Raw genomic sequence first — 14,301 nt, 5'->3', positions numbered from 1 at the left:
CCAAGGTCCAGGACTACGTGCTGAGGGACGCACTAAAGCTTGGGGCAGCCGCAGCAAAGGCTCAATGGGGAAAGACCACAGTGTAAGGTTCCCCCACCAAGCTAGACTGAGGGGCTGGAACCATGGGAAACCCCTCGAACTGTATCGTTAATATTCTCAATTGCTGTAAATGTAAAACTGTAATTGACATGACAATTGTGAAACGGAAGGGTTGAGAAGAAACTCATGACAGTATTGAAAGAAACTGATCTCTTTTGCAATGTTTGTATTTTTTGGTGCTGTTTGGAAACTGTTTGGCAATGTAATTTTTACAGATTTTTATGAATAAAGTATATTTTGGAAATAAAAAAAAAAGCTTCTGATTGCTTCTCGGCCTTTTGGCTAAGATCAAGTGTAGTATCTGTTCTTATCAGTGCTTATTTGATTGAGAAGAGACCATGATCATTGCCTTTTGATCCTGGGGAAGCTTTGAGTAAAATGGCTATAACCAATTTTCGAGCTTCGGGCCAGGGAGTGCGCAACACCGTTCGGGTGGTCGTGAAGGACAAGGAAGGAGATGCACCGGTCGATCGCACCTTCTTCATCAAGAAAATTCTCTTCGATTGCTGCGGATTTCAAGCAACGGACGTCTTCTGCCTGCAGGATTTCCCCAGCAGTGGATACTTCGACGTGACGTTCCGGAACGTGGCGGGATGCATCAAGTTCCTGAAGGCGTTCAAGGAGAAAGGGGACCGGGCTCCACTGTCGATCCTCACAGCGGAGCCGCTCTTCACGCTTCCGTCACAACGGGACCGGGTGGTGACGATTCACCTCTACAACCCCCATGTTCCGGTGGTGGATGTACTCACCTTTCTCGCCAGGTACGTCGAGGTGGCCGGCAGCAGCACTGATGTCAAGGACCCCTTTGGGATCTGGACCAGCAAGCGGCAGGTCAAGGTGACCTTGAAGGTAGATCCCAGTGGAGCCATCATCCACCCTCCCTCCAGCTTCGCTATCGGGGGAAGTCGAGGCTTCTTGGTCTACGCTGGGCAGCCCAGAGTTTGCCGCACCTGTGGCAAATCTGGTCACATGGCAGCCAACTGCAGCACGGTTGTTTGCAAGAACTGCAAGGAGGAAGGCCATCAGACCAAGGACTGTAAGCAGACTAAGTGTTGCAACTTGTGCGGTGCGGCAGGCCATCTCTACAAGACCTGCCCCAAACGTTGTCTCAGCTATGCTCAGGCGGCAAGGTCCAAGGAATGGCCGGGCGAAGGTTCGACGAAGGCGTCCGCTGTTCGAAAGCAGACCAGCAACCTTCTCCGCAGTGAGGAACTTCAACCTGAGAAGGAAGGGGAGGCGGCTGAAACCAACGACCCAGCACCTACCCAGCGCCCGGAAACCCCTCCTCCGCAGACAGAATCAATGGAGGAGGAGGCAGCAGATGGACAAACAGGTCAGTGGCAAGTGGTCCAGAGGAAAACCACAAAGAAAAAACATCCCAAAGCCACCACCCAAACCAGTGGCAAGAGGAGGCTCTCTTCTGAATCAGACTGCAACAACTCCTCTTCACTGGACGGGGAAATGCTGGAACGACAGCCCCTTCAAAAGAGGCGGCAGAACTCCGAGATGGATGATAAAGCATCCCAGCCCCCGGGCACTGGAAGCTGTGATGGGCCCGGCGTGCCCCAACCCCAATTCCCCACACGTAACGACGTGGCCAAAGCATCTCAGCTCCGGGACACCGGGATCAAAGACACGTCTGGCGCACCTGAGCTCCGGGAGACCGGGAGCTGTGATGTTTTCGAGGAGGAACAGATGGAAGCAGCTGAGGACAACCCAATCCTCTCTGCCTACAAGACCCCCCCGATGTCACCCGAGCGGCACAAACCCTGCATGAAAAATCAGGAGGGGTTTCTGAGCCCAACCAACGTGAAACTGCTTGCGCATACGATGGGTATGCAGGAACATCCCGAAGGGGAAGGACTGGGACTAGCGAGGACAAATGGTATGGGAAGCAACAACTAATTTTTAGTAAAAAATGGGTGTAAGAATTGCTTCCATTAATGTGCGTAGCATTAAATCGACTACGCGATGTGTTTCAACCTTGGATTACCTTGCCAAGGTCAAAGCTGACCTACTGTTTCTGCAGGAGTGTGGAATACCACACCTCAGCACCTACAGGCAGTGGTCGCGATGGTGGTCCCACGGGCCATCGATCTGGTCGGGGGGTAATGACTGCCGTTCCTCCGGCCTGGGTATTCTGCTGCGGGGAGGTAACTTCACCATCTCCGAAGTTAAGGAGGTGGTGGGCGGCCGCCTCCTCGTAGCAGACGTGATGTACAACAACGCTCCGCTCCGGTTGATCAACGTGTACGCCCCGGTACAACGCAGCGAGCGGCTGACCGTCTTCCAGCAGCTCCCACTGCTGCTGGCGACGTCCAGGCCGGTCATCCTAGGCGGTGACTTCAACTGCATCATCGATGCGGCTGGACGATCCGGCAGTGACGACAGCAAACTGGACGCTACGTCCAGATTCCTAGTAGAAACAGTTAAGGATGCCAAACTGCACGACGTCTTCAGCAAACCTGCAGACGGAGCGCAGCGCAGATACACATGGTCAAGATCGGACGGGTCTGCCCGTTCCAGGATTGACTTCCTGTTTGTGTCCCGTGCTGTCACGGTCGGATCCACCGACGTCAAGCCGGTGTTCTTCTCCGACCACTGCCTCTTACTGGCCGACTGTCACTTACAGGACGACCAGCGGGTTGGCAGAGGGACGTGGAAGCTCAATGCGACACTGCTGACCCCAGAGAACGTTGAGGAACTCAAAAGGGATTACAATGGTTGGAGGACCGTGAAACCCCTCTTTGAGTCTCCAGTTCACTGGTGGGAAGCGATTAAGGAGAACATCAAGAGGTTCTTCATCCACAAAGGTGTTCAGAAGGCGAGAGAGAGACAGAGGGAACTGTCCCGACTCCAGAAAATTATGCAAAATCTACTCCGGTTGCAGTCAATGGGGGTCGAGGTCAAGGAGGACCTCCAAGAGGTGAAGAGCCAGCAGGCCTCGCTCTTTGCCAAGGAGGCCTCCAAGATCATCTTCCGGTCCAGAGTCCGCTCCATCGAGCAGGATGAGACGTGCTCGCGTTACTTCTTCCAAAAGGTACACAGAGAGAGCTCTGTTATCAGCAGCCTGAAGGAAGAAGATGGCTCGGTAACGTCTTCGCAGTCCGACATACTAAGGATCAGCAAATCCTTTTATGCTGGGTTGTATGACGCGAAGCCCACAGACAGCAGAGCCTCCCAGTCCTTCCTGTCATCTATCACAGAGGTCTTAGATGACAGCAGGAGGGAGGGACTGGACAAGCCGCTAACTCTGGACGAGCTGACAAAGGCCGTTGAGTCTTTCGAGGCGAGTAAAACTCCCGGGAGCGACGGCTTACCGGTCGAGTTGTACTCGGCCCTGTGGGACTGGGTCGGCCCGGACCTGCTGGAAGTATACGAGAGTATGCTCCTGGCCGGTAGCATGTCAGAATCCATGAGAAAAGGCATCATCACCCTCATTTACAAGCAGAAGGGGGAGAGGGTAGAAATCAGAAATTGGCGGCCCATCTCACTGCTTAATGTTGATTACAATATTCTGTCCAAAGTCATAGCCAGTCGAGTCAAGTCTGCTCTGGAGCTGGTGATTCACCCCGATCAGACCTGTACTGTACCCGGCAGGAAGATCTCTGATAGCCTCGCGCTACTCAGGGATACGATCGCCTACGTACGGGACAGGAGGGTGGACACCTGCCTCATCAGCCTGGACCAGGAGAAGGCCTTTGACAGGATATCGCACACCTACATGATGGACGTGCTTTCCAAAATGGGGTTTGGGGAGGGAATCTGCAATTGGATCCAACTGCTCTACACAAACATCAGTAGCGCAGTGTCAATCAACGGGTGGGAATCTGAAAGTTTCCCGATCAAATCTGGAGTCAGACAGGGCTGTCCTCTGTCCCCGGTCTTGTTTGTTTGCTGTATTGAACCCTTTGCTGAGTCTATTAGGAAGGATGCGAGCATAAGAGGGGTGACAATCCCAGGCAGCGGAGGCACTCAGGTCAAAACCTCCCTGTACATGGATGACGTCGCCGTCTTCTGCTCGGATCCGCTGTCCGTGCGCAGACTGATGAGCATCTGCGACCAGTTCGAACTGGCCTCGGGAGCCAAAGTTAACCACGGCAAGAGCGAGGCCATGTTCTTTGGGAACTGGGCTGACCGATCCTTTGTCCCCTTCACCGTCAGGTCAGATTACCTGAAGGTGCTGGGGAGATGGTTCGGAAGTGCCGGGGCGTGCACCAAAACATGGGAGGAGCGAGTAGCCAAGGTACGACAAAAGTTGGGCATGTGGGGGCAGCGATCTCTCTCCATTGTGGGTAAGAACCTGGTCATCAGGTGCGAGGCGCTCACGTTGTTGCTCTACGTGGCGCAGGTCTGGCCCATACCCCACTCCTGCGCCTTGGCAGTCACCCGAGCCATTTTCCGCTTCGTCTGGGGATCTAAAATGGACCGGGTCCGGAGGGACACGATGTTCAAATCTCTGGACATGGGCGGGAAAAATGTACCCAACGTGGCCCTCATCCTGATGACCACCTTCGTGTGCGGCTGCATCAAGCTATGTGTCGATCCCCAGTACGCAAACTCCAAGTGTCACTACGTGCTGAGGTTCTATCTGTCCCCGGTGTTGCGAAGGATGGGCCTGGTCACATTGCCGCGGAACGCACCATGCAGTTGGGCGGCGCCGTACCACCTATCCTTCGTGGAGCAGTTTCTGCGGAAAAACACCTTTGACCACCGGTCCATCAGGCAGTGGTCTGCACGGAATGTCCTCAAGGCCCTACGGGAAAAGGAAACGGTGGATCCTGTCGGATGGTTCCCCGAGCAGACCGTCAAAGTCATTTGGCGGAATGCCTCATCACCAGAACTTTCAAACAAGCACCAAGACGTAGCTTGGCTGGTGGTGAGAAGGGCCCTCCCCGTCAGATCCTTCATGCACACCCGAAGTCTCGCCCCCTCCGCACAGTGCCCCCGCGTTGGCTGTGGTGGGGAAGAGACGGTCGCCCACCTCCTCCTGGAATGTGCCTTTGCAAAGCAGGTGTGGAAAGAGATGCAGTGGTTTTTGTCAAGGTTCATCCCAAGCAGCTCTGTAACACAGGAGTCTGTGCTCTACGGGCTGTTCCCAGGGACGCACACCGAGACAAACATCAACTGCTGCTGGAGGACTATCAATTCAGTGAAAGACGCCCTTTGGTCTGCCCGAAACTTGCTGGTCTTCCAGCGCAAAGAGTTGTCCACCACCGAATGTTGCAGACTGGCACATTCCAAGGTCCAGGACTACGTGCTGAGGGACGCACTAAAGCTTGGGGCAGCCGCAGCAAAGGCTCAATGGGGAAAGACCACAGTGTAAGGTTCCCCCACCAAGCTAGACTGAGGGGCTGGATCCATGGGAAACCCCTCGAACTGTATCGTTAATATTCTCAATTGCTGTAAATGTAAAACTGTAATTGACATGACAATTGTGAAACGGAAGGGTTGAGAAGAAACTCATGACAGTATTGAAAGAAACTGATCTCTTTTGCAATGTTTGTATTTTTTGGTGCTGTTTGGAAACTGTTTGGCAATGTAATTTTTACAGATTTTTATGAATAAAGTATATTTTGGAAATAAAAAAAAAAGCTTCTGATCGCTTCTCGGCCTTTTGGCTAAGATCAAGTGTAGTATCTGTTCTTATCAGTGCTTATTTGATTGAGAAGAGACCATGATCATTGCCTTTTGATCCTGGGGAAGCTTTGAGTAAAATGGCTATAACCAATTTTCGAGCTTCGGGCCAGGGAGTGCGCAACACCGTTCGGGTGGTCGTGAAGGACAAGGAAGGAGATACACCGGTCGATCGCACCTTCTTCATCAAGAAAATTCTCTTCGATTGCTGCGGATTTCAAGCAACGGACGTCTTCTGCCTGCAGGATTTCCCCAGCAGTGGATACTTCGACGTGACGTTCCGGAACGTGGCGGGATGCATCAAGTTCCTGAAGGCGTTCAAGGAGAAAGGGGACCGGGCTCCACTGTCGATCCTCACAGCGGAGCCGCTCTTCACGCTTCCGTCACAACGGGACCGGGTGGTGACGATTCACCTCGACAACCCCCATGTTCCGGTGGTGGATGTACTCACCTTTCTCGCCAGGTACGTCGAGGTGGCCGGCAGCAGCACTGATGTCAAGGACCTCTTTGGGATCTGGACCAGCAAGTGGCAGGTCAAGGTGACCTTGAAGGTAGATCCCAGTGGAGCCATCATCCACCCTCCCTCCAGCTTCGCTATCGGGGGAAGTCGAGGCTTCTTGGTCTACGCTGGGCAGCCCAGAGTTTGCCGCACCTGTGGCAAATCTGGTCACATGGCAGCCAACTGCAGCACGGTTGTTTGCAAGAACTGCAAGGAGGAAGGCCATCAGACCAAGGACTGTAAGCAGACTAAGTGTTGCAACTTGTGCGGTGCGGCAGGCCATCTCTACAAGACCTGCCCCAAACGTTGTCTCAGCTATGCTCAGGCGGCAAGGTCCAAGGAATGGCCGGGCGAAGGTTCGACGAAGGCGTCCGCTGTTCGAAAGCAGACCAGCAACCTTCTCCGCAGTGAGGAACTTCAACCTGAGAAGGAAGGGGAGGCGGCTGAAACCAACGACCCAGCACCTACCCAGCGCCCGGAAACCCCTCCTCCGCAGACAGAATCAATGGAGGAGGAGGCAGCAGATGGACAAACAGGTCAGTGGCAAGTGGTCCAGAGGAAAACCACAAAGAAAAAACATCCCAAAGCCACCACCCAAACCAGTGGCAAGAGGAGGCTCTCTTCTGAATCAGACTGCAACAACTCCTCTTCACTGGACGGGGAAATGCTGGAACGACAGCCCCTTCAAAAGAGGCGGCAGAACTCCGAGATGGATGATAAAGCATCCCAGCCCCCGGGCACTGGAAGCTGTGATGGGCCCGGCGTGCCCCAACCCCAATTCCCCACACGTAACGACGTGGCCAAAGCATCTCAGCTCCGGGACACCGGGATCAAAGACACGTCTGGCGCACCTGAGCTCCGGGAGACCGGGAGCTGTGATGTTTTCGAGGAGGAACAGATGGAAGCAGCTGAGGACAACCCAATCCTCTCTGCCTACAAGACCCCCCCGATGTCACCCGAGCGGCACAAACCCTGCATGAAAAATCAGGAGGGGTTTCTGAGCCCAACCAACGTGAAACTGCTTGCGCATACGATGGGTATGCAGGAACATCCCGAAGGGGAAGGACTGGGACTAGCGAGGACAAATGGTATGGGAAGCAACAACTAATTTTTAGTAAAAAATGGGTGTAAGAATTGCTTCCATTAATGTGCGTAGCATTAAATCGACTACGCGATGTGTTTCAACCTTGGATTACCTTGCCAAGGTCAAAGCTGACCTACTGTTTCTGCAGGAGTGTGGAATACCACACCTCAGCACCTACAGGCAGTGGTCGCGATGGTGGTCCCACGGGCCATCGATCTGGTCGGGGGGTAATGACTGCCGTTCCTCCGGCCTGGGTATTCTGCTGCGGGGAGGTAACTTCACCATCTCCGAAGTTAAGGAGGTGGTGGGCGGCCGCCTCCTCGTAGCAGACGTGATGTACAACAACGCTCCGCTCCGGTTGATCAACGTGTACGCCCCGGTACAACGCAGCGAGCGGCTGACCGTCTTCCAGCAGCTCCCACTGCTGCTGGCGACGTCCAGGCCGGTCATCCTAGGCGGTGACTTCAACTGCATCATCGATGCGGCTGGACGATCCGGCAGTGACGACAGCAAACTGGACGCTACGTCCAGATTCCTAGTAGAAACAGTTAAGGATGCCAAACTGCACGACGTCTTCAGCAAACCTGCAGACGGAGCGCAGCGCAGATACACATGGTCAAGATCGGACGGGTCTGCCCGTTCCAGGATTGACTTCCTGTTTGTGTCCCGTGCTGTCACGGTCGGATCCACCGACGTCAAGCCGGTGTTCTTCTCCGACCACTGCCTCTTACTGGCCGACTGTCACTTACAGGACGACCAGCGGGTTGGCAGAGGGACGTGGAAGCTCAATGCGACACTGCTGACCCCAGAGAACGTTGAGGAACTCAAAAGGGATTACAATGGTTGGAGGACCGTGAAACCCCTCTTTGAGTCTCCAGTTCACTGGTGGGAAGCGATTAAGGAGAACATCAAGAGGTTCTTCATCCACAAAGGTGTTCAGAAGGCGAGAGAGAGACAGAGGGAACTGTCCCGACTCCAGAAAATTATGCAAAATCTACTCCGGTTGCAGTCAATGGGGGTCGAGGTCAAGGAGGACCTCCAAGAGGTGAAGAGCCAGCAGGCCTCGCTCTTTGCCAAGGAGGCCTCCAAGATCATCTTCCGGTCCAGAGTCCGCTCCATCGAGCAGGATGAGACGTGCTCGCGTTACTTCTTCCAAAAGGTACACAGAGAGAGCTCTGTTATCAGCAGCCTGAAGGAAGAAGATGGCTCGGTAACGTCTTCGCAGTCCGACATACTAAGGATCAGCAAATCCTTTTATGCTGGGTTGTATGACGCGAAGCCCACAGACAGCAGAGCCTCCCAGTCCTTCCTGTCATCTATCACAGAGGTCTTAGATGACAGCAGGAGGGAGGGACTGGACAAGCCGCTAACTCTGGACGAGCTGACAAAGGCCGTTGAGTCTTTCGAGGCGAGTAAAACTCCCGGGAGCGACGGCTTACCGGTCGAGTTGTACTCGGCCCTGTGGGACTGGGTCGGCCCGGACCTGCTGGAAGTATACGAGAGTATGCTCCTGGCCGGTAGCATGTCAGAATCCATGAGAAAAGGCATCATCACCCTCATTTACAAGCAGAAGGGGGAGAGGGTAGAAATCAGAAATTGGCGGCCCATCTCACTGCTTAATGTTGATTACAAGATTCTGTCCAAAGTCATAGCCAGTCGAGTCAAGTCTGCTCTGGAGCTGGTGATTCACCCCGATCAGACCTGTACTGTACCCGGCAGGAAGATCTCTGATAGCCTCGCGCTACTCAGGGATACGATCGCCTACGTACGGGACAGGAGGGTGGACACCTGCCTCATCAGCCTGGACCAGGAGAAGGCTTTTGACAGGATATCGCACGCCTACATGATGGACGTGCTTTCCAAAATGGGGTTTGGGGAGGGAATCTGCAATTGGATCAAACTGCTCTACACAAACATCAGTAGCGCAGTCTCAATCAATGGGTGGGAATCGGAAAGTTTCCCGATCCAATCTGGAGTCAGACAAGGCTGTCCTCTGTCCCCGGTCTTGTTTGTTTGCTGTATTGAACCCTTTGCTGAATCTATTCGGAAGGATGCGAGCATAAGAGGGGTGACAATCCCAGGCAGCGGAGGCACTCAGGTTAAAACTTCCCTGTACGTGGATGACGTTGCCGTCTTCTGTTCGGATCCGCTGTCTGTGCGCAGACTGATGAGCATCTGCGACCAGTTCGAACTGGTCTCGGGAGCCAAAGTTAACCACGGCAAGAGCGAGGCCATGTTCTTTGGGAACTGGGCTGACCGATCCTTTGTCCCCTTCACCGTCAGGTCAGACTACCTGAAGGTGCTGGGGATATGGTTCGGAAGGGCCGGGGCGTGCACCAAAACCTGGGAGGAGCGAGTAGCCAAGGTACAACAAAAGTTGAGCGTGTGGGAGCAGCGATCTCTCTCCATTGTGGGTAAGAACCTGGTCATCAGGTGCGAGGCACTCACGTTGTTGCTGTACGTGGCGCAGGTCTGGCCCATACCCCACTCCTGCAATGTGGCGGTCACCCGAGCCATTTTCCGCTTCGTCTGGGGATCTAAAATGGACCGGGTCCGGAGGGACACGATGTTCAAATCTCTGGATAAGGGTGGGAAAAATGTACCCAACGTGGCCCTCATCCTGATGGCCACCTTCGTGTGCGGCTGCATCAAGCTGTGTGTAGACCTCCAGTACGCAAACTCCAAGTGTCAGGACGTGCTGAGGTTCTATCTGTCCCCGGTGTTGCGAAGGATGGGCCTGGTCACATTGCCGCGGAACGCTCCATGCAGTTGGACTGTGCCGTACCACCTATCCTTCCGCAGTTTCTGCGGAAAAACACCTTTCACCATCGCTCCATCAGGCAGTGGTCTGCACGGAATGTCCTCAAGGCCCTATGGGAAAAGGAGAGGGTGGATCCTGTCAGATGGTTCCCCGAGCAGACCGCCAAAGTCATTTGGTGGAATGCCTCATCACCAGAACTTTCAAACAAGCACCAAGATGTAGCTTGGCTGGTGGTGAGAAGAGCCCTCCCCGTCAGCTCCTTCCTGCACGCCCGAAGTCTCACCCCCTCTGCACAATGCCCTCGCGGTGGCTGTGGTGGGGAAGAGACGGTTGCCCACCTCCTTCTGGAATGTGTCTTTGCAAAGCAGGTGTGGAAAGAGATGCAATGGTTTTTGTCGAGATTCATCCCAAACAGCTCTGTAACACAGGAGTCTGTGCTCTACGGGCTGTTCCCAGGGACGCACACCGAGATAAACATCAACTGCTGCTGGAAGATTATCAATTCGGTGAAAGACGCCCTTTGGTCTGCCCGAAACTTGCTGGTCTTCCAGCGCAAAGAGTTGTCCAGGACCGAATGTTGCAGATTGGCACATTCCAAGGTCCAGGACTACGTGCTGAGGGACGCACTAAAGCTTGGGGCAGCCACAGCAAAGGCTCAATGGGGAAAGACCTCTGTGTAAGGTCCCCCCACCAAGCTGAACTGAGGGGCTGGATTGATGGGAAACCCCTCGAACTGTATCGGGAAAATTTTGTGTGCTGTAAAATGTAAAAATGTATATGGCATGACAAATGAAATGGAAGGGTTGTGAGGATTGTATTGAAGGAAACTGATCAACCTTGCCATATTTGTATTTTTTGACTTGGTGCTGTTTGAAACTGTTTGGCAATGTATTTTTTTTAAACAGATTTTTATGAATAATGTATATTTTGGAAAAAAAAAATTCTCTACATATTGAGCTAAAAAGTTCTCCTGTATACATTTCAAGAACTCCACTCCATCTAAGCCCTTAACACAATGACTATCCCAATTAATGTTGGGAAAGTTGAAATTGCCTAATATAATTACCCTATTATTTTTACACACCTCTGCAAATTGCGCACATATTTGCTCCTCAATTTCCCACTGACTATCTGGGGGTCTATAATAAACGCCTAGCAATGTGGCTGTCCTTTTTTTTATTCCTAAACTCTACCCATAAAGCTTCATTTGATGCCCCCTCCAAGATATCATCTCTCCTTACTGCAGTAACTGACTCCTTAACTAATATTGCAATGCCCCCTCCTCTTTTACCCACTCCTCTGTCCCGCCTGAAGATTCTATATCCCGGGATATTGAGCTGCCAATCCTGCCCCTCCCTTAACCATGTCTCCGTGATGGCTACTATATCGCAATTCCACGTGTCAATCCTTGCCCTTAACTCATCTGTTTTACCTGCAATACTCCTGGCATTAAAGTAGAGGCCTTCCATCCTGGTCTTACTCCCTTGAAACTGACTTCCGCTGTATTCCCTCTGACTTGTTCGCTTTCCTGTGTTTAACTGTGTCCCTATTCTGCTAGGAGTCTGCATCCCCTCCCCCTGCCAAATTAGTTTAAACTCCTTCCAACAGCACTAGCAAACCCACCAACAAGGATGTTAGTCCCCCTCTGGTTCAGATGTAGACTGTCCCGCTTGTACAGGTCCCACCTTCCCCAGAAACGGTCCTTCTGCTCCTGCACTTCCTTTAGAGTTGTACCCTTTATTTTATATTGTCTCTCCATGTTCTTCCTACTAAAATGAATCACTTTACATTTTTCTGCAGTGAACTTCATCTGCCACCTGTCTGCCCATTCCACCAACTTGTCTATGTCCTTTTGAAGTGCTACCCTATCCTCCTCACAGTTCACAATGCTTCTGAGTTTCATATCATCTGCAAGCTTTGAAATTGTGCCCTGTATACCAAGGTCTAGGTCATTAATATATATCAGGGAAAGCAATACACATTCCATGTAAAATGCAAGTAATGTTCTGGCTGTGCTTGGAAGTTAGGCTGGCATGGACTGCTTCATTATTAGTGGAGTTGTGAATAGAACTGAAGACTGGATAATGGTGGTGAACAGCTCTACACTGACCTTATGAGAGACAATCCCCTGAGGAACTCCTGCAATGGCGTCCTGGAGCTGTGATGACTGTGCTCTGACAATCAACTCAATCTTCCTTTTTGTCAGGTATGACTCCTGCCATTGGAGCATTTTCCCTTTGACCCCCATTAATGTCAGTTTTGCTAGGCTTCTTGATACCATATCCAGTTGAATACTTGCTGCGACTTAATGCTGGGAACATGCCAAAAATGACATTGAATTGCAGGGCCGTCATTTCCAAATGTAACATACTTTGAAAATGATAAGAAGAGTATGTTAACTCTAGCCATCAAACATTAGGCTATATTTTCAGATATGGGTGTAGTTTACTCCCAAATGATTAGAAATGAGTGCAAAGCTCACCTGAAGTAAAGTTACTTACAGTTTTCCATGGTCAGCTTAATATTTTGTATTGCTAGATTTAGATTGTGGTATAAGTGAAATTTAAAAGTATGTGGGCAATTAAAGGGAAGTGATAGAATAAGGGTACAAAAATCTAGGATAGGCACAAAAGGCATTCTAACTAATTAGCCTTAGAAACAGGAGACAACTAAGAAGTGACAAAAATGAAGTTAAAGGAAACCAAATCTAATGGAGCAGCTTAGTACCTGGCCCTTTGTTTGATGGCTGCTGCCCTGTTGACCGCTCCACAGCATGATCCCCATTAGTCAAGCCTTTGACCTCTCCTTTCAACCTCCATGCAAGCCTTTCTAGAGACTTATCCCCATAACAAGTCTATAGCCACAACTTAGTTGACCCTCTCCTGTCTGCATTCATTGCTGCTTTTTAACTGCTGCCTATTTTTGCAAAAAAACAGGATCCATACAATGGAATGAGGAATCTGAGAGTAGATGAATGTGTTCCAAGTCCGCAGGCACCTTATGTGTGTGTCAGGCATGTGCTGTGGGCAACATACTAGTTATTTGTTGTTTAACATAATTCACAGGCCACTAGACAAATTCTTGCACTAGGAACACTGCACAATGTCCTAGAAAAAGTAGGACATGGCGTTGCCCACTATGTCACTTGATTGAAAAGGGTTCAACATCAGCAGGAGTGCTGGAATCACCCACTCGGTCAATGGCAGTGCTATTCTTATTTTTAAAAACCATTTGAATCATCTCCAAACAGTCTCTTGCAGTGCGGTCACAGAGAATTATTGTAAGTAATTGTTCAACTTTGTTGCGAGCCTGCCCAGAAAAATGAAACGGCCATGAAGTTTGTATAAAATTTATTTTCGCAACTCTGGTGCTGGGTATAGTACTGCAATCTAAATTATAATCAGAAAGTGATGCAAATATTCTTCTCCTGGGTTGCTCGCAGTATATGGGAGATTGATCTTCTATTCCGCAGAGTCCAGGACAATCCGGGAAGGTTAGTAATTGTAAATACATATGAAAAAGTCGGATGAGCAATTGGCAGAGTTTTGTGCATAGTCCCTCTGCAATGCAAGGACAAGTTTACATGAAATGTTTTTTAAACTGCGGTGTAGAGCAGCATTTTAAAAGGAATCAAAATGGAAACAGCATTTACCTTAGCCAGCTTCCTGAAGCTAGCAAATTTCTTTCTGACCGACTTCCCGGCTCTCTGGACAGCTGATATTTCTTTGACCTTTCCTGCCACTTCCACATAGCTCTATCAGTACTCTTCACTGGAGAGTGGCTCTCTGCTCCAGAAAGGACCAAGTGCATATTTAAAGCAAGAAATGAAAACTGATTGCAGTAAAACAGTGTCAAAAATGAGGGACAAACAACAGTCATTAATATTAACTTAACCAGAAAAAAAGATTTATCGAGAAACCTAGCTCTCAATTTAAGTAGCAGTGTTTCATCTATTGCCTTGTATTCGAATTTCTCGATATTGTATTTCGAGTCATAGAAATAGTCAATCACAGGAAAAAATGGATACTGATCAAGTATATTGGTGATTACAGATGATGAGCACTGAAGCTTTCTTTATATAGATCGATTTAGAAAAGTTGGCACGTGTGCAGCATGTAAGAAACTAGGAAACTAAAATTGATTGCTTTTTATATTATATGTGACACACTCGTTGCCATGTTCCAACACGGTGTTTTCATCTGCCGTAGGACAGGCAGATTT

At 50.7% G+C, this 14,301-nt stretch overlaps 2 pseudogenes; both read left to right on the top strand.

Moving 5' to 3' along the window:
- The first annotated feature begins 361 nt into the window (after window positions 1-361).
- Window positions 362-470, top strand: LOC137374755 (U2 spliceosomal RNA; annotated as a pseudogene).
- A 5,230-nt stretch (window positions 471-5,700) lies between these two features.
- Window positions 5,701-5,809, top strand: LOC137374767 (U2 spliceosomal RNA; annotated as a pseudogene).
- Window positions 5,810-14,301: the final 8,492 nt, after the last annotated feature.

The sequence above is a fragment of the Heterodontus francisci genome, chromosome 10, assembly GCF_036365525.1.
Source record: "Heterodontus francisci isolate sHetFra1 chromosome 10, sHetFra1.hap1, whole genome shotgun sequence".
Classification (NCBI taxonomy): domain Eukaryota; kingdom Metazoa; phylum Chordata; class Chondrichthyes; order Heterodontiformes; family Heterodontidae; genus Heterodontus; species Heterodontus francisci.
Note: the sequence above shows the minus strand (reverse complement) of the source record. Positions and strands in the feature narration are given on the sequence as shown.